The sequence below is a fragment of the Mesocricetus auratus genome, unplaced genomic scaffold (assembly GCF_017639785.1).
Source record: "Mesocricetus auratus isolate SY011 unplaced genomic scaffold, BCM_Maur_2.0 Super-Scaffold_100009, whole genome shotgun sequence".
Classification (NCBI taxonomy): domain Eukaryota; kingdom Metazoa; phylum Chordata; class Mammalia; order Rodentia; family Cricetidae; genus Mesocricetus; species Mesocricetus auratus.
This window is the reverse complement of record NW_024429193.1, coordinates 36,804,741-36,828,382: the sequence shown is the minus strand read 5'-3', so window position 1 is coordinate 36,828,382 and position 23,642 is coordinate 36,804,741. Positions and strand designations below refer to the sequence as shown.

General features: G+C 41.0%; 1 long non-coding RNA gene across 1 annotated transcript; it reads right to left on the bottom strand.

The window, feature by feature from the left end:
* Nucleotides 1–841: 841 nt before the first annotated feature.
* LOC110342209 lies at nt 842–16,329 on the bottom strand. The gene is made up of 5 exons (XR_002384229.1): nt 16,280–16,329; nt 15,234–15,325; nt 14,906–15,139; nt 11,136–11,378; nt 842–1,446 (listed from the first exon to the last, which is right to left on the bottom strand). It is a non-coding gene; the product is annotated as an uncharacterized LOC110342209 (long non-coding RNA).
* Nucleotides 16,330–23,642: the final 7,313 nt, after the last annotated feature.

Sequence of the window (23,642 nt, the reverse complement as noted above, 5' to 3'; positions counted from 1 at the left end):
ATGTGTTTTCCAGCACTATGTGTTTTCCATATGTTATCAAATTTAATCCTTACAGGCACTTCATGAAGATGCAGTTCCCACTTTATTATCAAAACTGCTTTCATGCCACAGTGTGGGAGCAGAGAAAGCAGTGGTACAGGAATCTTTTCTAGGCTTTTGCATCCATTATTTTGTATTTGTTATTAAACTATACAAAATGCTTTAAGAATTAGACATAGAAATTTTATAAATTCCTGTATGGCTGGCTGCTATCAACAGCTATCACACAAGTAGAAGGCATTCCGGTCACAGTATCTGGAATCACATGCAAAGTCAATCCCCATTATGATAGCATTAAGAAGTGTGGTCTTTTGGGGAGACTAAGTCATGAGGTCACTTCCCACATGAATAGAATTAAAGCCCATAGAAAAGAGGCTTTCATACTCCTGGAATCCAGTTGTAGAGAGGGAGAAGGGATTAGTAAAGGGGTCAAGACCATGCTGGAGAAACCTATAGAACCAGCTGACCTGACCTAGTCATAAAGGAACTCCAGTCATAAAACTAGGGAACCAGCATTGGACTGAACCAAACCCTCTGAATATGGGTGCCAGTTAGGAGAACTGGGCAGTCTAAGGGTCCTCTAACAGTGGAACCAGTATTTATCCCCAGTGCACAAATGGATTTTGGGAGCCCATTCCCTATGGAAGGATACTATTTCATCCCAGATATACATGGAGGAGGGCCTAGGCCCTTCCCCAAATGATGTGACAGACTTTGCTGGTCACCCATGGAAGGACTCACTGTCCTTAGGGAGTGGGTGGGGGTGGGTTGTAGGGGTTGGTAGGGGGCATGGGAGGATGGGACGGAGAGGAAAGGGGGTGGGGGATTGATATGTAAAATGATTGTTTCTAAATTAAAAAAAGGAGGGGGAAGAAAAGGAAAAAGACTTCCAAGTAAACTGCCCTTTCGATCCTTCTGCCACATAAAGCTACAGAATGTGTGATGACAAAAGGGTGTGGCCATCTTAGAAGCAGAGAGTGAGCCCTCACCAGAAACCTTGGTGTCTTGAACTCAGACTACCCAGCATCCAAAGCTGAAAGAAAGAAAACCGTATCACTTCCAAACCATTCAGACTAAGTACAAGAAGATTAAACTCCATATCTCACTGTACTTGGTTGCTCAAACTTTAAAAGGTGAGTTATCCCAAAAGCAGGAAGAAGCCACTTGGCTACTGGACAAAGACCGCAAGACTGAAGCTAGAACATGAGTGCTGATGGCCACTTGTTTACCCAGAATCCTTAGCAAGTTGCAGCTGCTCTTAGCTTCTGCTTTCTCTGCCATCTGAGAAGCTGTGTCCAGGTGTGTCAATGAGATGGGACCTGAATGTCCATCAGGAAGTTTCTGTGAGGAACCAGCTTGATGGCAAGGGTGAAGCACACAGTGCGGTAACTGTTAGTGCCAGGTTTTCTGAAAATGGGAAGGATAAAGATAATTCAAATTTAAATCACTAATAATGATTATGCCTGATAGTTTTTCTTCAATTAATCCTGTTGGCTTCTTTTCCCTCAAAACAGGAACATCATTATTATGACATTGACATACTCTTTCAAAAGTAAGATGTGAGTATTAATGCATTTTTCAAATTGCAAAATGTCATAAAGGTGCTTGTATTATTTTCAATAGTTTTTCTTAGGGTGTCAAGACAAGTGATTTAGAAATAATACCATTCATAGACAAAGATGGATAGTATTTATGCAAGTTCCCATGATTACTTACGGTTAAGGACTCCACACACTGACATGCATTTTTACAAGTAAAACTAAACAGAAAATTTGGTTGGTTAGGGAAAGAGTGCATCTCATTCTAACTCAATTTCTTTTCTCCATGGGTTTGCTAAAACTACAGCAAAGGCTTGATTGGAAAGTCTGAGTTAGCTGGCAGGTTAACCTTTCTACACTACAGGATTTGAGTTCAAAAGCTGATGGCAAAACAACCATGTTTCAAAAACCTGATCTTCTCAGTTCTACCATGTAAGCCAGCAGAGACTGTATGCCTGTTAATTAACCCTGGGATCCGATCAAGGTAACTGAAGCATAAGGTTAAAATGAACACTTCCATGGCAGATAAAGAACTCTAGAGCATGCATCCCCTTGCCCTATTGCCCCCTTCCTATCTCAGCTTGACAAGGGCAGGTCCCCAGCTGGAGCTCAGACCCACTGCACAGAATCAAATGTGCACATGGAAGCCTAACCAAAAGGCACCACACAGCCTTTATTTAACATGCATTTTTAGACATCTCTTCACAGACTTTTCTAGTTCTCCTTGTATGTGGGGGATGGGAGGGGAGAGGAAGGATAAACAGATTCAGTTGCTGTGTTTTTTTTTTTAATTTGGCTAAACACTGTAGTACTAGGCCAATAATAAGACACCGAGTACTTTTATTTAGAAATGATTTCAGTTGTAGACAATGATCTGTTTGGTTTTGTTCCAAATCAGCTCTGGAAGGATACTTCTTACATTTCCATTAACTATGAAATTAAATAGAGGAGGCAATTTTTAAAAGAGAAATATTGCTTTCAGCCTGAAACTCTAAGTGTTGAAATTCTGCCTGCAGTGAGTTTTTTCAATTAAATTATAAAGCATGGGTAATAGAGATTTATAACAGAAGTACTGATAAAATCTTAACTATAGGAACACCATCCGCCACGCTCCACACAGCATATGGATGGATTATTTGCATTAAATTATCTTTAGGAAATGCAAACAAAGCAAAGAAAAATGTAAAGCTTGTCTAGTTATTAGCATAACGCTAATGTCCTTGAATACATACTTGTTCCACATCCAAAGAGTTAACAGATTTTATTCTTAGAGTTCAAAGGCCTCCTAATTAATATGCAAAATGGCCTCATTTATAAGCAATTTTTTTCTCAGAAAAAGAGACAGTTCTTTGCTAGTGGGAAATACTATGAAGTTTAGAAAACACTAACTGATATGGGTATTAAAGCTTACACACTCATATGGCCCAAACAATAACCACTCAATGCTATCACAACATCTCTAATTTTCTAGTCTGTGCATGCCTGTATAGTGTATGGTTAGCCAAATAACACCAAGCTTAGGAAGATTATCTGTATAAAACACAAAAAAGAAGGTACCATTGCTCTCTATAAAGGTTTACCTATTTATTTAGCATTCTCTTAACTTGAGAAGAAAGTAACCCAGAAGAAGAAGACACTCGGAACCTAATGGTATTCATAATGAATTTGGAACTCCACATCTAACCTGGAAAAGCAGGGTCCCTCCAATTTACACTGTCCCAGTGCCAAGATTTGTTACTAGGAGGGAAAGTTTGGTTTGAACAAATATTTTAAAGGTTTGCCAACACATGGCAGGTTCTGTAATTTTTTTTGCTTTTCCTAACTTTATGTCAGAATTGTATCTTTGTTGAAAGTGATTTACTTGGTTTTCTTTAGTAAAAATTTTTCCATTGTAGAGAACAGCAGACAACTGCTTCTAAATATGTATACAACTCAAAATAAATTGTGCTCTTTGAAGTATTTGGCACATGTTACAAATCAAATCATACCTACTACAAGATGGTCACATTTTAGAAAATGCAGTAATTCCTTTTGACCATGAAATAATGTATCACTGAAAGAGAAATCAATTCTAAAACTAATGCAGCTCTAAAGTGCCTAAAACAATGATACTTAGACCTTTGGGATTTAGCTCTAGCTGTAAAACCAGGTTCACAGCCAAGATAAGGAAAATATCCTGCAGTATGCAGTGTTCATGTGGCAAATACCAATTAAGAATCTATCATGCTGAAGTTTGGATGTAATTTGAGCATTTCCCCCTAAGATTCATGTTAGGAGCTTTCTCCCCACTGCTGTGGTACTGTTGGGACTTGACCTAGTGGGAAGTGTTGATGCCTCAGATGGCTTCAACTTGACCCAACCTAGAGTCATTTTGAGAAGCTGAGACAAGAAGACCATGAGTTCAAGGTCATTTACATAGAACATACACATGAAAGCATACATGCACACATACCCCACATTCATACATACACATACATGCATACATATGCACATCTACCACATTCATACACATACACACACGCACACACACATACATCTTCCACATTCATACACAAGCACACACACACATGAACACAGGCAGGCACACACACACACACACACACACACACACACACACACACACATAGAGCAAATATGACCCTTCCTCTCTTTCTGGTCTGAAACGTGCTCTCTCCCTCTTATATGTACCCCTGCCATGACATCATTCATCATAAGGTCCTCAGAAGGAGTCAAGCAAATAGAACAATCCCACCTTGGACTTCCAGCCTCCAAAACTGTGAGCTTAATTGCTTTTCTCTATAAAGTGCCAGGTCTCTAGTAATTTGTTATAGAACCAAAAGACAGGTTAATACATACTATGTGCCAAGACATATACTGGGCTCTCATCATGACCATGATTTCACTTGAGTCCTATATTTATATCTCACAATTATATTTACATACATTTATATTCACCAGCCAATAACCTATAGTTAGAATGTTAGAATCCCTAACTAGAATATTCTGGGTTAAAAAAAGGTCAAACACATTAGAATAAAAACAGGTTACTCTTTTCAAAAAGTCTTCTAGAGTTAAAGAAGAATGAAGAATAAGTAATTAATTAACATCTCCAAATCCTTAACATATACAATAAACAATATAACAATAAACAATTGAGGATGAATGGTTAATTAACAATATTAAACCCTATTAAGATTATGGTTCCAAAACTACTCAAAAGTGTTTTCAAAAATCACACAATAAAATTGAAAATGTACAAATTATATATTTAAAACTCTACTTTGACAATAGTTCTACTTAATAAAATTTTTATCAATAGACAATTCTACTATCAAATGAGTACAGAGTGTTTTTTTTTAATAACAGCTGGGAACTGGAACAATGGCTCTGTGGTTAAGAGTCTAAGCTTACTGCCCACACAGAGGACTCTGGTTCTGTTTCCAGCACCCACACAGAGGCTTGCAACCATCCATTACTCCAGTCAGGATGACTGACATCCTTTTCTAAACTCCATGGGCACTAGGCACAGTAGTGATATACAAACATGCAGGCAAAACACTCATACACATGAAGGGAAGGTAAGTAGAATTTTATGACATTTTGCACCAAAAGACATGTCTATAAAAGTCTTGCATTGTTTAAAATTTACTCAACTCTGAAAAGTCTCAGGACTCTAGAAGAATGGCTGAGATTTAAAATGCTCTTAGACTCAACACTGCAAAAGACATGCGTGAGATGTGCAAGAACATTCTTCATTTGTTGTTTTTAAAGTTTAAAATGGCACATAAGAAAGCACTTCATTTATAAGACACCTTATAATTTTCCTAACATTTTCATACAAGTCAACTTCATTTAAGGAGCTTCTCTTTGTGTGTGGTGCTGGGATTGAACCCAGGGCATCATGCATCCTAGACAAATACCCTCTCACTATGTTACATCCTCAGCACCCTTCGTCCCTCCCAAGGGGCTTAACTGAAGGATGAGTTCTCTCTGAGAAATTACTACCCACGGATCACTACCTATGACAGTTCCATTGTGTTTCTGGCTGGTTAAACTGTGTCTGTAACGAAGAATTCAATTCTAGATGCCACATTTTAAGAAGGACATTGACCAATTAGAGTGTAATGAAAGGCAAGCGTCCAGGTAAGTGGGAGAAGCTATAATTTTTGATAAATTATTCAAGCAACTTGGGAGGTGAAGAATAAAGACAGTCATAATACCTACTTTCAAATATTTGAAGAGCTGTCATGGAGTGAAGCGTGTACTAATTCTAAGTTGCTGCACGGGCCAGAACTATGATAAAAGGCTGGAAGGAAAAGAAAGCAGGTGTTGATTTGGTGCCAGAAGGAACTTGCTAGTGCCAGTGCTGTCCAGTGTCAGCAGCAACTGTCCCAGGAGGAAGTCGCCAGGCTCTGGAGATTTTTCAAGCAGCAACAAAGTCTGTCAGGGTTATAATGTTGAGAGCTCACTACACTAGGTGGAAAACTGGACTAGGGAATCTCCAGTCTCCAGTCTCTTTCTAAGTCTTGGATGATACTTTTGTAAATAAAATAAAATAAAATAAAGCACATACACATTGCTCAACAATTTTTGATATATGTATTTCTCTAACCACATTTCTTTGTTATTTTAAAATAAACATAAGACTCTACGATACAGAAAGCATTTCCTTATCAAGAAAAAGGCTCCTCTGTGGCCAATAGGAGATTCGAAAATTGGCTGCTGAACAAGAGACTGAGTCTAAGAGGATTAACAGGGTTAGATAGGTTCTGCTTGGTTGGTTTATATGTGCAAAACAGGTGAAAGTTAAGAACAATCAGGGAAGAGCCCATCAAACCTGAAAAGTGTTCTAAATTAGGTCTAAGGCTGTCTTCTCTCCCACTTCCTTGATACTACTTTTGAGGAAGGTGGGATAGAACCATTTATACCTACTAGTTTTCAGTGGTTTCTACTGGCTACAATAACAGCTGGAGTCCCTCCTGCCCCTATCATTACTAACAATGACAGTTCAAATTGAAACTTGATAAACAATGCTATCATTTCTAGCTTTTGTCTCTCCAGAGAATATCATTTTCTCTGGACTGTAATTCAAGGGGCTTTGAAGGAGAAGCTTGTAAAGGAAGAGATAGAGGCTGGAGTTAGAGACCAACCCAAAAAGATCAGCTTGACAAAAGCAGCAATAGTATTCCAACTGCTAGAGTAGGTCCCAGGAAACCTGGGAGCAGAGACAGTGACAACTACCATACAGGTTCCATGCAAGTAAGCACCACATATTGCCCCTTCTAGTTTTTCTGGCCTGTCTGCCCACCAGTATCTTGGCAAGGATCCCCAATAGCTCACTGAACAACCACTACCTTTCTCTGCACATGGAGACTCATGCATGGATCTGAGGCATGGCTGTGTAGGTAATCTATCTTACAACAGCTCTGGACCTTCAGAAAGCCACTAGCACAGAAGTTGTGACACCAGTCATCAAATGGGTCCTAATAGTATAAATGAATCACTGGTATACTTCACAGTAGGACAGAATTAGATCAAGGTTTCTCATGGAACCAGAACAATAATGAGCAATCCTACAATGGTTTGAATGTGTCCGCCAGATTTCACATTCAAGAAATAAGGGCTAAGACAAAAGTGCTGACAGGTAAGACCTTTGGGAGGTGACTGGGTCATAAGGGCTCTGTCTTCAATGAATGAGTTGATCCACTCATGGATTAATGGACTAATGAGTTACTGAGTGTCCTCGTTAGAGTTACTATTGCAATGATGAAACACTATGATCAAAGTAGCTTGGGGAGGAAAGGATTAACGCCTGCTTACATTTCCAGGTAAGAATCTATCACTGAGGGAAGTCAGGACAGGAACCTGGAAGCAGAAACTGAGGCAGGCAGAGGCCATGGAGGAGTGATGCTTACTGGCTTGCTCATCCCGCTTTCTTGTAGAACTCAGGACCCCCACCCGAGGGATGGTACCACCAACAATGGGCTGAGCCCTCCCTCATCAGTCACTAATTAATAAAATGCCTTACAGTCAGGTTTTATGGAGGTTTTTTTCTCAATTGAGGTTCCCTCCTTTCAGATGACTCAAGCTTGTGTCAAATTTACATAAAACTAGCCAGCACACTGAGGGAGAGAGTTGGTTAGCACAAAATTAAGACTATTATTAAAGACAATTTGATTACCTCTCCTGGGTCCCTTGCATGTAGTAACCTGTACTACCTCAGGAGTCTTTGTCAGCAGGAAATTCCTTACCAGATGCTGGTCCAGACCTTTAGACCTCCCAGCATCCAGAACCACAAACTAAACAGAATTCTCTTCTTTGTAAATTACCCAGATTTTGGTATTTAGTTATTACAAGAGATATGGACTAAGGCAAACACCCTCATAGCTTTTATGCTGCCCATATTAGCTTCTAAGATTTTATTCCTTGATGATTGCTTGTCTTAGGCTCTTTAAGAAAGCCTATGGGTACTAAAAATAAATCTTGTGCTATCCCACCTACTAGAGTAGTTAAAGTAAAAGAGAAGTAATCCCAGTTATTACTAAAGGATAGAAAACCAAAACATGTGTGGGATCGCTATAAAATGGTTCCACCATTTTGCAAGTATCTTGTCTGTTTCTTAGAAAGTTAAATATATACTTATCATGGAAATTCCATTCCTAGATATTTAGTAAGAGAGGTGAAAATTGGTATCTATAAAAAAAGATTTGTACCTAAACATTTTAGACAACTTTATTCATAACATCTATCAACCTGACAGCAATAAAAAGAGCAAGCCATCGATACACACCATGAAGTAGGCAAACCACAGAGAATGAAGGAAACTGGACACAAAGAGCACATCCTATTTGATCAGAGGTGTGTTCTGTAGCAGACAAAGCTAATCTCCAGTGAAAGAAATCCAAACAGGAGTTACCTGGTGTGAACATAAAAAACTGACTGCTAAGGGACCCAAAGGAAACTTTTGGGGAGAGGGGAAGGGTTGCATCTGGGTTGGGGCTCTAGCTTCCATTCCCCAAGATGACAGTAGAATAGTGACTTCCAGACATGGTCCATTTGTAGTTCCAAATACAGAAGTACTAAGTGCCAAGGCAGTGGGAGCAAAGCATCATGAGGGACAGACAGGTGGAGGAAGGCTGCACAAACTCCTCGGGAACAGTACTGAAGGGAGGGGTGTTATTTAGGAGTGTCCCAACAAAGGGGGCCAGGGGATGGGGTTTGTATGAGGGTTTAAGGAGTAGAAGTAGCTTCTATGTGTTTTGCATGGTTAATGCACACATCAGAAACATACAAGCTTTGCCGGAACTTGGGATGTTTGGGGTCCTGACTTGCCTTCAAGCCTACGGAGGAAAACAGCAGTTGGTCAAGTCACAGAGAGGGCAAAGCATTCTGCATATCCCACTTAGGACATGGAAAAACAATAGGGGAACTCAGAGGATACTGGTAAGGCCCTACAACAGGGTGGTGGCTGCAATCTACAATCTTAGATTGGGTGATCTTGTTTATATAGTCATGCTAAAATAAAACTTAAAACTTTTGCTCACCAAAAGACAATGAAAAGGCAAACCTCAGAATGAGAGATACTCTGTAAGACCTAGGTTTTTAGCAAAGGGATTATATCCAAAATGTATGGTGAATTCTACAGCCAATAAGTAAACCACCCAATTGCATAAAGAACAAGCAATTTCAAGACACAATTCACAAAAGAGAACATCCAAATGACCTAAAAAGGTTAGAAAATGTTAAACCTTATTAATGCCAGCACCACAGGACATAACCCCAGAATAACTAAAAATAGAAAGGCAGTACCAAGTTCAGGCATGAATAAGATGAGGGTTCTGTGTAATGCTGGTGAAAGTGTACATTGAGCCATCTACTTTAGAAAGCAGTTTAGCACTATGGAGTACAGATGAAGACACACAAACAACTGCTAGTCACACATTCCATAAAAATATATAATGATACAGAGAAACCCTGTCTCATAAATCCAAAAGAAAAACATACAATGGCCCTGGAGAGAGGGTCAGCTACTCTTGCAGAAGACCAAGTTCAATTCTCAGCACCCAAATTGTGGCTTGTAACCATGCATAACTCTAGTTCCAGGGCATCTGGCACTCACTTCTGGCTTCCACAAGCACCAGGCATGAACGTGGTGTAAAGACATACTTGTAGAAAAACATCCATTGTGGTGGTTTGAATAGGTATGGCCACCACAGACTCATGTGTGTGTGTGTGTGAATACTTGGCCCATAGGGAGGGGAACCATTAGGAGGTATGGCTTTGTTGGAGTACACACAGCCTTGTTGGAGGAAGTGTGTCACTGTGGAGGCAGGTTTGAGGTCTCGTATATGTCAAGCTATGTCCAGTGTGGCACAGTCTCCTTCTGCTGCCTGTGCGTCAAGATGCAGAACTCTCAGCTCCCTCTCCAGCACCATGTCTGCCTACATAATGCCATGATTCCTGCCATGATGATAATGGACTAAACCTCTGAACTGTAAGCCAGCCCCAATTAAATGTTTTCCTTTATAAGAGTTGTCATGATCATAGTGTCTCTTCACAACAATAAAACCCTAACTAAGAGAACAATACACATAATTTTAAATATATATATGCATATATATTTGGGCCTGTGTCAGAAAACATGAACAATATTTCTTGTGGCATCAATTTTTTTGGTTTTTCAAGGCAGGGTTTCTCTGCAGCTTTGAAGGATGTTCTAAAACTTGGTCTATAAACCATACTGGTCTCAAACTCACAGAAATCTACCTGTCTCTGTCTCCCAAGTGCCAGGATTAAAGGCGTATGCTGCCACTACCCAGCATAGCATCATTTTTAAGAGTGAAAAACACTTTCATCCAAATATCAAATAAATGTTAGTGATGACTTAACAAGGTGGAAACAGTCTTTAAAAACATCAGTGGCAATTTCATCACTGTACAGAGTGTACTTGCATAAACTAAATGGCTATGATGCCACAGCAAGATCTTTGAGGGACCATTGTTTGCATGCATTATTGTGTATGAATATGAAGGAGTACCATGTATCGCTACTGTTTAATTTGTTCATTTTATGTGAGTACTGCATTTCACAGCACAATCTTTTACAGATAAAGGATGATTATATAATAATATAATAATCTATATAAATAATATAGATTGTATATTATAGGCATATAGTATATGGTAATATATCATATATGGTATAAAAATATATTATAAATAATACAATAATATAATCTATACAATAATATAATCTATAAAAGCATAGATTTTGTCTCAGTGAATAAAGCAAAGTGGAACTCAAAAGTAAGAGACAATGCTATTTACAACGGAAGATTGGAGCTTTTTCATCACATGTGATGGATAATCTTGGTTGTCAACTGGATTGGATCTGGAATCAATTCAGAGACATGCCTCAAGGGGAAAGGGGTCCATGAGAACATTTCCAGGAAGGATTAGCTGAGAAGAGAAGACACCTCTCCCAGAGTAGGCAGGACCTTATGATGGGTGACCCAGATACAGAAAGGTGGAGGAAAAAAAAGCAGTCTTGACTGCCTACCTTCCATGCTTGCTGGTGTCTATCCTTGATGCTGCTCGCGTTGCTATGGCTGCCATCCTTCGCTAAGATCGCACTCCAGCTTCTCCAGCCTTCCAACATGGACTGAAGAGCAGCAACTTTCCAGAACCCCTCAGGCCTGCAGTGCCGCACTGGGACTGCTGAGGCTCCCACGTTGGACACGGAGTATCTATCATCGGCTCAGCCACACCAGCATGCACCCACTGTTGGATGGCCCAGGCCCTCCTGTGTAAGCAGGTAGAATAGACCCTCTTTTACAATATGTGCACGTTCTATCTGGGATGTTCTTCTGGAGATCCCTGTCTAGCAGAACTCAAGATTAACCACACAAGAAAAATTAATGTCACAAAACAAGGCAGAACAGGAGGTCTTACCTGGAAAAATCAATCATTCTCTGTCCGGATGAGGAAAGGAAAAGGGAAGACAGCCCAGAAAATACTTTACCAGAGGGACTACACGGCAGTCACACTGGATGGCAGGCAGCACAAATGCTACCAAGGGGACTTCTGAAGACATGACTGTGATCGTGGGTCTTGTTTCCTTCGTGTTTTTATAAACCTCCACAAGCCCAAATCTAGGGGAGGGGAAGGCAGGATGCAGCTTCTGCCATAACTCCATTATATTCACTCCCTGAACTCAGTTTAGTCTAGCCCTCTAATAAGCCAGATTCTACCCTTGGGTTTATAATGGGAGAAAATACCTTTTCAGACTATAACAGGGGCTGGAGAGATGGCTCTGCACCTGCTATTCTTGCAGAAGACTGGAATTTGGTTGTCAGAATGCACTCAAAGCCTCACAGCCATCTGTAACGCCAACTGACTGGGTATCTCTAAGAGTACTTGTGCACATGCAGGCAGAACTCTCATACTCATAAGTTTTTTATTAAAAGGGACCTATAACATAAAGCACAAGACTAGAGGTGTATCACAGTGATAGCGTACACTTGGCTTTGTATTCCAACCCCAGCCCCACAAAACAGAGGAGGAATGGAGGAAGGAAGAGGGAGGAGGAGACAAGGCCACAGTGTGTACTAAGAAAAGGAAGGGAGAAAAGAGGAAACAGGAAGTGCTTATTCCAGCTAGCTATGGCTGTGTGCTTGGTGGCTTTACATTGTTGAACCTACACCAAGGCTGAGAGATACAGTATTGTTACCCTGACCATCCATATGGAAAAACTGCAGTTTGCTACCAGAATTTAGATGAGAAGACAACTAGAGATTCCAGAAAAGGACCACACAGTTTATACAGAAACACAGGACAGCTGTCAAAAGACTGTGGGAGAAGACTGGGCAAGATGAACACAGACCTGAGCATAGTCAGAAGAAGGGAAACCAGGAATCACTGACCATTTTATGTGAGGCAGGGAAAGGATATATAGCTGAAAAGTGAAACGGTGTTTGGGTGTTAAACTGAGGAGCAGTTTACAATATCTGAAATAGCAAAGTAAGAGTCTGCAATATCGTAGGAACAAGTCATATGTGATTAGTTGAGAAAGATTTATCTGAGAAATCAGGCAAGGCCTGCCATCTCCTGTTCATAATTCTAAAACCCAAAAAGTCGAAAATCAAAAGTATAGGGCTAGTTTTGCCAAACTCTTGTTTTGTTTTGTTGTTTTTGACCTGGAACTCACAGAGATCCACCTACCTCTGATTCCAGACTGATGGTATGTCTATGCTCATCTTCTCAAACCTTTGTTTTTAAAGATCGTTTATTTGGAGATAAAAGCCAATCTGCTCTGAATTCTTTTGGCATCAAGTTTAGTCTAAGGCAATGTGAGTTTGTTGTACTCTTTGTTCTACTTAGTATGACACTCACGCTTCACTAAATGAATAGCTGGATTTCACCATGGGGTACTGGACAAGTTCTAATTAGGAGAGACTTTGTAAACTACATTGTATATATATTCAACACACTGTGTTTCTTAAAAAAAAATCTAAAAAGTGAAGTCACAATCTGCTTTAACACACCTAACATTTTTAGTGAGGGGTCATCCCCAGTGACAGTGGATGGGACCGAAAGAAAAGAATGAAGTTGAAGTGACCGAGATTCCAAATAGTTCTAGCCAGGAAAAAAAGAAAAAGAACCGGAGGCAAAATGTAGCCATGGGAATAGAAAAGATGGCTGAAGGCAAGACTCTCTGTGAACCAGATGTGACAGCTATTTGGATGTAACAGGATGAGGGGGGAAAAAAATCAAAGGAAAATTAAAGATGAATTCTTGGGACCTAACGGCAGTGTTTTCAACAGCAGCATCAAGAAAAATAGACTGCTAGTAAGTTTGTTTTAGTAATGTTGATTGGGGTGCAAGGGAACATCTGGCTTGTATAGACAGAGTTAGAAACAGGTGTCTAGCATTCAGGAGATGCCAGGACCTGAAGGGTAAATCTGAATTGTAACTTCGTAGACAGCATCATGAATGTCCATACTTTTTCTACTCTTATGCAACCAGAAATGTAGTTGTGTGGAATCCATTTTTACAGCCAGCTCTGACTCAAGAGGAACCATTCTGGGCATAGTGCATCAAGTTTTTAGCTTGCCACAACGATGTCTTCTTAGCAATGCTACTATAGGTTCCCGCCAGCATTTGCTGTTTTAAAGCCGTGAGAACATGGTGAGGAAGCAAGGGACTGTAAAGCATTAGGTTGGTATGAGGTGAAAGCCACAGTCCTCCCTCTAAAGGCAGGACCTTTTGTGGGTCATTTCTTAAAATAGCTGATTTCAGGCTTTACCTTGAACAGGCCAGGTATGTGGCCACACATTATTCTGGATGCTTCTGTTAAGACCAGTGGATTTTGATTAAAGCAGATTGCTTTCCATAGTGGGGCTGGGTCTCACCCAATCAATGGAAGACCCACATAAAACAAAAGACTGATCTTCTATGGGAAGGTGAATACTGCCAGCCAACTCCTCCTGGCTTCAGTGGCAACAGAAACCCATCCTGGTGTCTCCAGGCTGACAAACTTGGGACTTAAGACTCCAACATTGACTCTTTCTAGTTTCCAGACCACCAAGCCATTCTGTATATTTTAGACTTGTCAGGCTCTGCAATCACATAAGCCAGTTCCTTGAAGTAAGCATGAATATGTCCCTCCAGTGATAGGAAAATACATGTTTATTTCTAAAACCTACTAGTTCCATCTCTCTTAAGAATTTTAATTAAGCCGGGCGGTGGTGGCACACGCCTTTAATCCCAGCACTCGGGAGGCAGAGGCAGGCGGATCTCTGTGAGTTCGAGGCCAGGCTGGACCAACAGCCTCCAAAACAATACAGAGAAACCCTGTCTCGTAAAAAAAAATTAATTAAAAAGGTAAAAGAAGTAAGGCAAAATAATTTCATACAGTGTTCAGAATTAATACCTATAAACCAGGTGATTTGGAGAAAAACAGTCTAGTCTAAAATGAAATGGTGGGGGTTGGGCTGGCAAGATGACTCAAGAGGGGAAAGACGCTTGCTGCCAAGTCTGATGATCTGAGTTCAATCCTCAGGACCCCATGGTGGAAGGAAAGAACTGACTCCTGAAATTGTCTTCTGACTTCTATACATGTGCTATGCTATGGTGTGCCCACATTCACACACACACACACACACACACACACACACACACACACACACACACACACACGATGTTTTAAGAACTTAATGGTGGAAAGCAGATTGACTGAGGCATCAAATCGGTTGAGGTGATGACTGGGGATACGGCTCAGTGGTAAGCATTTGTCCTCATTAGCATGCACCACACCCTGGGTTCACTCACCTGCACTGTGCTAAGTAAGCAGCATTACCTCAAATGACTTCTCTACTTCTTTGTACTTTTTGTGGAGCACTGGCAGTTTTCAAACATTAGCTCTGGAGTTTTTTGGCTGGTTGATTTGTTGGTTAGTTTTGTTTAACTTGGTTTAGTTTGGGGGACAACATCTCACCATGAAGCCTCAAATGCAATCTTATATTGGAGCACGTCAACTTAACTCTGAATACTTGGTATCCAGCTCTGGATGTGAAAAAAATTTTTTTTCATTATATCAATTTGCAAAGAGTACTAGAAGCAAACACAGTGACACTTTCTCGCCAGGAATCCGTCTTACTTTAAAATGTTATCAGTGTTCTGGCTCTGTGTCACAACTCAGTATTCAAAGGCCACGTTCGTTTGAACATCCCACTTGGAATCCCGTAGAACCTGGCAAACAGGAAGTAAAAAGTCTTTCAAACATGTTGGAAGATTCCTATTTCTAAGAGGGAAGGAGCTAAGAAAAATTTAGAAGCCTGCCAGGTTGGTATTTTCTTTTGTATCTCACGATGTGACTGTGTGATGGGTAGAGAGTTTCACCCAGTACTCTCACCATTAAGGTGTGTTCCTAGGAACCCTTGGAGTTTGAAAGCAATAAAGCCTGTTTGAACCATTTCCTGGTTAGTCCTTGAAGTGGTCTATTCGAGTGGGGCCCAGAGTAAGAATGGACTTGGGCTCCAAACTGTATTGCAAACGACCTGGGACCCATACACACAAAATAAACAAGTAAATGTGAATTTTTACAAAACCATAAATGTTAAATTTTAAAAAGAAATATGAACGCGCTAGTGGGATCCATGTGAAACTGGTTAACCATTTTGGAGCTGGATCCCTGAAACCTGACTACATAGCATGAACTATACACAATTTTCATCCTAAAGCTGGGTTTGCACAGTAGTGTGTACAGGGTCGGTAACAGCAGTCTTGGAGGGGCATGGAAGCCGCAAGAGCAAGTGTGGCCACACTGTCTTTAGTGTTTCCTCCTAGACAGCTTCTTCTTCCCCAGTGCACACTCAAGAAGGTGAATGCAATCCCTTGTTAACTGAGAAAGGCCAACTTCAGGCCTGTTGTATATGGCACTCCACAATAGGCTTCAGCAATGGTCACTCCAATGCCAATGTCTTTGAGCGACATAAGTGCAAATAAATCTCCTTGGATCAGTGCTCCTGAGTATACACTTCATACAGGTGAAAAGATAGCCAGAGGTCAGAGGTGTGACTCCACGGCATTCCATGGGCAAATGCTAACAAGCTAGCCTGACAGTCAGAAGCAAAAGGACTGTCTTAGGGTTTCTATCACCACGACCAAAAGGCAACTTGGGGATGAAGGGTTTATTAGGCTTACACTTCAGCAATGCTGTTCATCAGTGAAGGAAGTAGGGACAGGAACTCAAACAGGGCAGAACCCTGGAGGCAGGGGCCGATGCAGAGGCCATGGACGGGAGCTGCTCACTAGTTTCCCATGGCTTGCTCAGCCTGTTTTATTATAGAGCCCAGGGATGGCACCACCCACCACCGATTGGGCCCTCCCCCACTGATCACTAATTAAGAAAATGCCTTACGGCTGGATCTCATGGAGGCATTTCCTCAGCTGAGGCTCCTTCCTCTGATGACTCTAGCTTGTGTCAAGTTGCCACACAAAACCAGCTGGTACAAGGACACATCAGGAAATATGAGGAGAGGTATATAAATGTCCCTGTCAACTGAGCACAAAGTGTGAAGACATTTGTGTCTCATGGGATGTTCATCCAAGGTCAACCACTGCAAAGGAGACCCTCACTAACCCATAGGATAACTTACCCTAGATGTCAGCCAGGCTGTGGCCCTGGCACCCAGTTCGCTCAGTGGGCTCGTTTACAAAGTACACAGGTGAGTGGGAATGGGGGTCATACATGAACTCAACAACGTCAACTTTCTTTCACCAACTTGAACTTACTACTGTCACTTCCAAGTGCCTACCTGTGAAGAATAATTCTGAAAAAGCTGAATCACCAAAGAGGCCTCACTTCCTGGAAACCACAGCAACCTAGTTACCACTGACTCACATTGGCCTCCTTCTCTAATGCAAGGCTCAGCAATTATACATAGATAATTCTTCTATGTGTTAGTCAGGATCTCTAGAGGAACACAAGCAAAAGAATGACTATTATAAAAAGGGATTTACTCAACAGGCTTACACAATTGGTACTGGGTAATCCAACAATTGTTGTCTGCAAACTACCATCTTAGTGGCCCTCCCCCTTTTAAGGAGGATAATTTCAAGATGAGAGCACGCCTCAGCGTTTCCCAGTCTGTTGCTGTAGGCCTGGAGAATCATGGAAGGCCAAGGAAGCTGGGTTCTGGTGTCAATGAGGGATGGTGGAACCAATGTACTCACCAGCAAGATGTGAAGGCAGGTAAGCAAACAGCACTGTTTTCTCCTCAAATCGTTTTCTTTCTGGGCCACCGATAGAGAGTGCTGCCCACTAAGGGAGGTTGGAGGGCATTCTCTCCCAGCTAACCTTCCTGGAAATTCCATCATCAGTCTCAGAGGCATGTGTCTTCCTTGATTTGAGATCCAGTCAAGTTGACAATCAGGAAAAAGCATCACACTCAGGCTATGAACCTGAAGTCTCTTTCTGTAGTACCCATCAAGTATGATCTGATAGACTTGGTGCCCTGCACAAATGGGAATGCAACTGACAAATAAGGGACTTGTTTCCCAACAAAAGGATGTAGCAATGAGACATGACTGGGAAATTCATAGGGCTTTCCACCTAGGCATGTTTAACTTAAAAGAGTAATAGAGTAACCTACAAAGACTCAGTTATTGGAGCAGGAAGGGGACAAGATCCTCCAACGCTGAGGTGCTGTCATATAAAATGTAAAGCATACATCAAAAAATGCCAGTTATCAAAAACTGCTATCTCACCCACTCCTCCTTCAGGACATAGAGCCAGGACTTAAGAGATAAAATAAGACTGTTTCCAATATTCCAGGTAGTAACTCTCTCACAGAACTTATTAATGTTACCAAGAATGTTTCTACTAGAGCACATAAAATGGTTTAAGTAAACTGAAAGCCAAGAGTGACAAATACACTGGACTGCCTAAGTCACTAAACCACAGAGAAGTTCTTGTACAGGCTGGGGTGAGTGGTGAGGTTCTTAAAGGAAGATCAGCTTGCTGCTACACTTTGGAGTCAACAGAGGCTCTGAGGAACCTATCAGTACTCAATATGGCCTTGTCAAGCTCTCCAATTTAACAAAGTTAGTAAGCAACTCAACTATTAAGGGCTCAGTCTTCCAGAATGAAGATGATGGCTACTGAAGAAAAACCTCAAATAAAGAAGTTATAAATATCAACCACAGTACAACATAATTATAAAGGTTCTCTCCAGTGCTTGTCCTGTCTATCGGTGTATATAATAACTATTCTTTCCAAATATGCACACCCTGTCACTTTTCACTAAAGGTGGTGGTGGTGATGATCTTTACAGTTAGAATTACAGAATATTCAAGAGAGACTATAAATAAAACCAGAAGAATTAATTCTAATGAAGATAATAGTAGCTGTTAAGATTTTATGTTTCCCTTTAAGGGGAAGAAAGTGAGAGTTTCACCAGTGTCCAAAAAACAGTTAGAAACATAAGCACACCTATTTATATACTTAAATTCATTTAAACAAGTAAAACTATTGTTGCTGAGCAGAAATTTAAGGCTGCATAGAAGACTGTGTATGGATGCTTGGTGGCTAAAACTGGACAGTGTACTGGTTAAGGAGTTCTAAGCTGAGTGGACCACACTCCTCATATCAATCCTCATTTCGCCCTCCCTTTTGCTTCCCAGTGTTTCTCATCCATGACCAATGCCTATCTTAAAGACACTCTTCTTGAAGTACCTAGATTCATTTGATTTCCTAAATGGACCTTCACTGACTAACCATCTGCATTAGTTTGCTCTTGCTGCTATGATAAAACACTGATCAAAAGCAACTTGGGGGGGGGGTATTTGCCTTACAGGGTATAGTCTGTCATCAAGGGAAGCCAAAGCAAAAACTGAATCAGAGGCCATGGAGGAACCTAGGACTTTGCCTACCACAGCAGGCTTGGCCTTGTTACATCAATTACTAATCAATAAAATTCCCCCACAGACATGGTAACAGGCCAATCTGATGGAGAAAATTCATTAATTGAGATTCTCTCTTCCCAGGTATGTCTATATTGTGCCAAATAGACAAAAACTATGCATGATAGTTTGAAAGAAAATGCCCCCAAAAGGAGTGACACTAATAGTAGGTGTGGCCTTGTTGAAGTAGATATGGCCTTGTTGAAGGAAGTGTGTCACTGTGGAGGTGGGCTTTGAGGTCTCTTTTGCTCAAGCTTCCCTCCATGTGACACTGAGACCATTTCCTGTTGCCTGAAAGATGTAGGGCTCTCAGCTACTCTCCAGCACCATATCTGATTGCTAACCGCCATGTCCCACCATGATGATAATGAACTGAACTTCTGAACTGTAAGTGAGCCGCTCCAAATAAATGTTTTCCTTCATAGGAGTTGCCATGTCACAGTGTCTCGTCTTAGCAATAGAATCCCTAAGACATCATTGTAACATCCCAGGAATTCTTGGTGTTATTCTGTTCTACCTGAGAGCCTGTTTCTGTTCTTGTTTCTCGGTGTAGCCAGCTACCTCTCATTACTTGTTGGACACTGGATTTTGGAATAATTCATAGATAAAATTTGAGGATTATAAGAATGATATTTTCCCCCAAAGAAGATTGAGCAGATTTGAGAGGTTTGGAATCTCAGATCTCCTTAAGGTCTACAATTTTCTAGAGCTAATCAGAATGCTCCAAGCTTATCTGTCACCTAGGCCACCTGCTTCACTGGACTTACCCTTCCTCCTACAGCAGTACTTCAGGAGCTCTAGGTAGTTACCACCTCTTCTCTTCCCCATAGCCCAAATCTTTACTTCCTAAGTCTTCAAACTAGTGAAAACCAAGTCAACCCCGCCAACTCTTTCAAACTAAGGTATCCAAGTTCACAAAGCAGGAGTTCCTCTTTCCTTACAGTTCTGTCTTCTTGACTTGAGAATTTGGAAGTGTTTGATTTTGCTTTTAACTTTCTTCTATGAGAAGCTGGTTTGCTCTTTAGAAATAGTAAGTCACCAGATATGGTGGTGTAGGTCATTAATCCTAGCATTTGAGAGGCAGAAGCAGGTGGATCTCTGTAAATTCAAAAACAGCCTGGTCTACACAGCAAGTTCCAGAACAGCCAGACCTTGTATCAAAAAGAAACAGAGACCTTATATCAAAAAGAAAGAAAAAAAGAGAAAAGAAATCAGAAGCTAGTTAGCTTGCCATAGCTGAAAGGACAGCTACAGATTTTGAGAAAAAAAATATCAGTGGAAACAATTAAGATTGTCTTCCTCTAAAGCAGTGCTTCTCAACCTTCCTAATTCTGTGACCCTTTAATACAGTTCCTCATAATACCGTTCCTCATGTTGTGCTGATACCCAACCATAAAATTATTTTCACTGCTTCTTCAAAACTATAATTTTGCTGCTGTTAGGAATTGTAATATAAATATTTTTGGAGACAGAGGTTTGTTGGGGTGGTGACCCACAGGTTGAGAACCAGTGCTCTACAGCAATACAGGGCCATCAAGATGATATAGCCATTCTAACTGCACGAGTTTCATTCCCACGACCCTCATAATGGGGGTGGGCAGCCAACCTCTGCAAGCTGTCCTCTGACTTCACTTTCACATTTTAGCACAAGTACACACACACACACACACACATACACACACATACATACATACATATACACACATACACACACATATACACACATACACACATACACACACATACACATACACACACATACATACACATACACATACACACACATACACACATACATATACACACACACATACACACATACATATACACACATACACACATACATACACACATACACACATACATACATACACATACACACACATACATACATGAATAAATAAATAAGTTTTTAAAAGAAAATCAAAGAGACTCTTAGAGCTTCTTGGTTAAAACTTGCTTTTATCCCAAGGTCAAGTTTAATTTCTCAAACACTGTCAAAATGTCATGTTCCATTCTGGCTGTAGATGTATTTGTGAAAGACTTAAACACAAATATATAAGAAAGCAATAACTAATACTGTTTACATAACTTTAACAGACAGAAACATAATGAAGTAGAAAGAGCACTATTGCCCAAGCCCCTTTTCAGGGATACAGAGTGAACCCTGAAGATAAAATTTTGACAATGTGCCACAGAGCATGGGACAGGTGGCATTTGAGCCGAGAAGAGTCATGGAAGAAGACCAGTTCTGCTGTGATAAAGTTCAAGCTGAACCTCCTGCTCTTATGGCTAAGATCCTCATGACAATGGCCTTTAACAATGTTGTATTACAGTCCCTTCCGGTTCAGCTCAACCATGTGCACAGAACTCTCAGTTCTGTTTCTGCCCTGTTTTAATTTTTGCTAAAATCACAGTAAATCAAGCAAAAGGTTAATAATGTCCAGTCCTAAATAAGAGTCCTCTCTCAGTTTGGTATCCAAGTAGGGCATCTTCAATTTGTCACATGTGTTCTTCCCTTGGGACAGTCTAACTGCATTTGTCAGTTCTTTGAGGAAAAAAACTAAACACCTTTGTGCATGACTTAAGAAACTGAAAATCCCAGCACTCAGGAGGCAGAGGCAGGTGGATCTCTGTGAGTTCCAGGCCAGCCTGGTCTACAGAGCGAGTTCCAGGACAGCCTCCAAAGCCACAGAGAAACCCTGTCTCGAAAAACCAAAAAAAAAAAAGAAACTGAAAATCAACGCTGGTTAACAGAGGTTCATAAGAAGATCACTGGGTGAACACGGTGCAATAACAGTAGGATAAGAAAGACTCACACTGAACCACTATGGTGGTTTGAAAGAAAGCAAACCCCAAAGGGAGTGGCACTATTAGGAGGTAGGCCTTCTTGGAGGACGTGTCACTGTGGAGGCGGACTCTGAAGTCTCTTCCTCAATCTTCCCTCAGCATAACAGTCAGTAGACTTTCTGTTGCCGGCAAGATGTAGTACTCTCAGCTCCAGCACCACACTGCCATGCTCCCCATCAGGATCATAATAGACTCTCTGAAACTATAAGCCAGCCACCTTCAATTCAATGTTTTCTTTATGAGTTGCCATGGCCATGATGTCTCTTCACAGCCATAAAAACCCTAACTAAGAGAAGCATCATGGTCATAGAACAACAATTCCAAGAAACATTCCTTATGGTGCGAGGAAGGGGACTCACTGGGTAACGTGCTTGTTTTGCAAATATGACAGCCTGACTCGAATCCCTAGCACTCATGAAAAGCCTGGCACAGTGCCATACGCCTGTAACCCCCGTAACCCCAACGCTGGGGTGGAGACAGAAGGACAGCAGGGGCTGCTTGTCAGCCAGCCTAGGCAAAACAGTGAGCTCCGTGTTCAGTGAGAAACTCTGCCTCAAACAGTAAGAAGGGCTAGACATAGGTCAGTGGTTAAGAGCACTGGCTGTTCTTCCAGAGGACCCAGGATCTGTTCCTAGGCCCCACAACCACATGTAACTCCAGTTCCAGAGGATCCAGCCCTCTTCTGGCCTCCTTAGGCAGTGCACACAGGCATACAGACAGACAAACACCCACACACAAAAGTAAAATTACACCATGTTTTCTAACTAAGAAGAATAAAATAACAGCCAGTTAGTGGTGGTGCACACCTTTAATCCCAGCGCTCAGGAGGTAGAGGCAGACAGATCTCTGAACTTAAGACCAGCCTGGTCTACAGAGTGAGTTCCAGGACAGCCAGGGATACACAGAGAAACCCTGTCTTGAAAAATAAAAAAGAAAGAATAAAGAGCAATTGAGGAAGACATACAACACTGACCTCTGGCCTCCATACATGGGGCAAGTGCACACACGCACCTCCATACATGTTCATGCATGCACACATTTGTTGTGCTCAGATCACCTCATCACAGGGTGCAGGGCGAGGGAGTCCCTCATCCTTCTTCCACAGGGGCCCTCTTACTCTTCATTATAAATTTTAATACAGATGATTATTTTGCAAGTTTATCTCCCCTTAGTAATAATAAGTATATTTTATCATTATTTGAAAGATTTCACAATTAGTAGCTGTAGTTTTTGTGGTTTTGTTTTGTTTTCCTATCCAGCAAACCAGGTTCACGTTGTTGAACACATTTCCCTCGTAAAACCAGAAATTATATTTTTCAAATAAGAATTTTAACTTAAGGTTGGAGTGATGGCTTAGAGGCCAAGAGCACTGGCTGCTCTTCTAGAGGTCCTGAGTTCAATTCCCAGCAACCACATGGTGGTCCATAACCATCCGTAATGAGATCTGGTGCCCTCTTCTGGCCTGCATATCATACGTGCAGACAAGACACCGTATGCATAATGAACAAATAAATCTTTTAAAAAATCTTTTTAAAAAAAAAGAATTTTAACTTAAACTTACTATGTAGTCTTACGCTAGCAATACCATGTCACCCTGGAACCCTAAAAAGTAACTGGGTTCTGTAAAACTTCTTGGTTTTGTATTTAATCCAGTGATTTATACAACTGCACCAAGATACTGGCGTTAGATTTTTCCCAACATTCAACTTAAAACATTAGACATAATAAGCAGAATGGGGAGGAATCATGATTA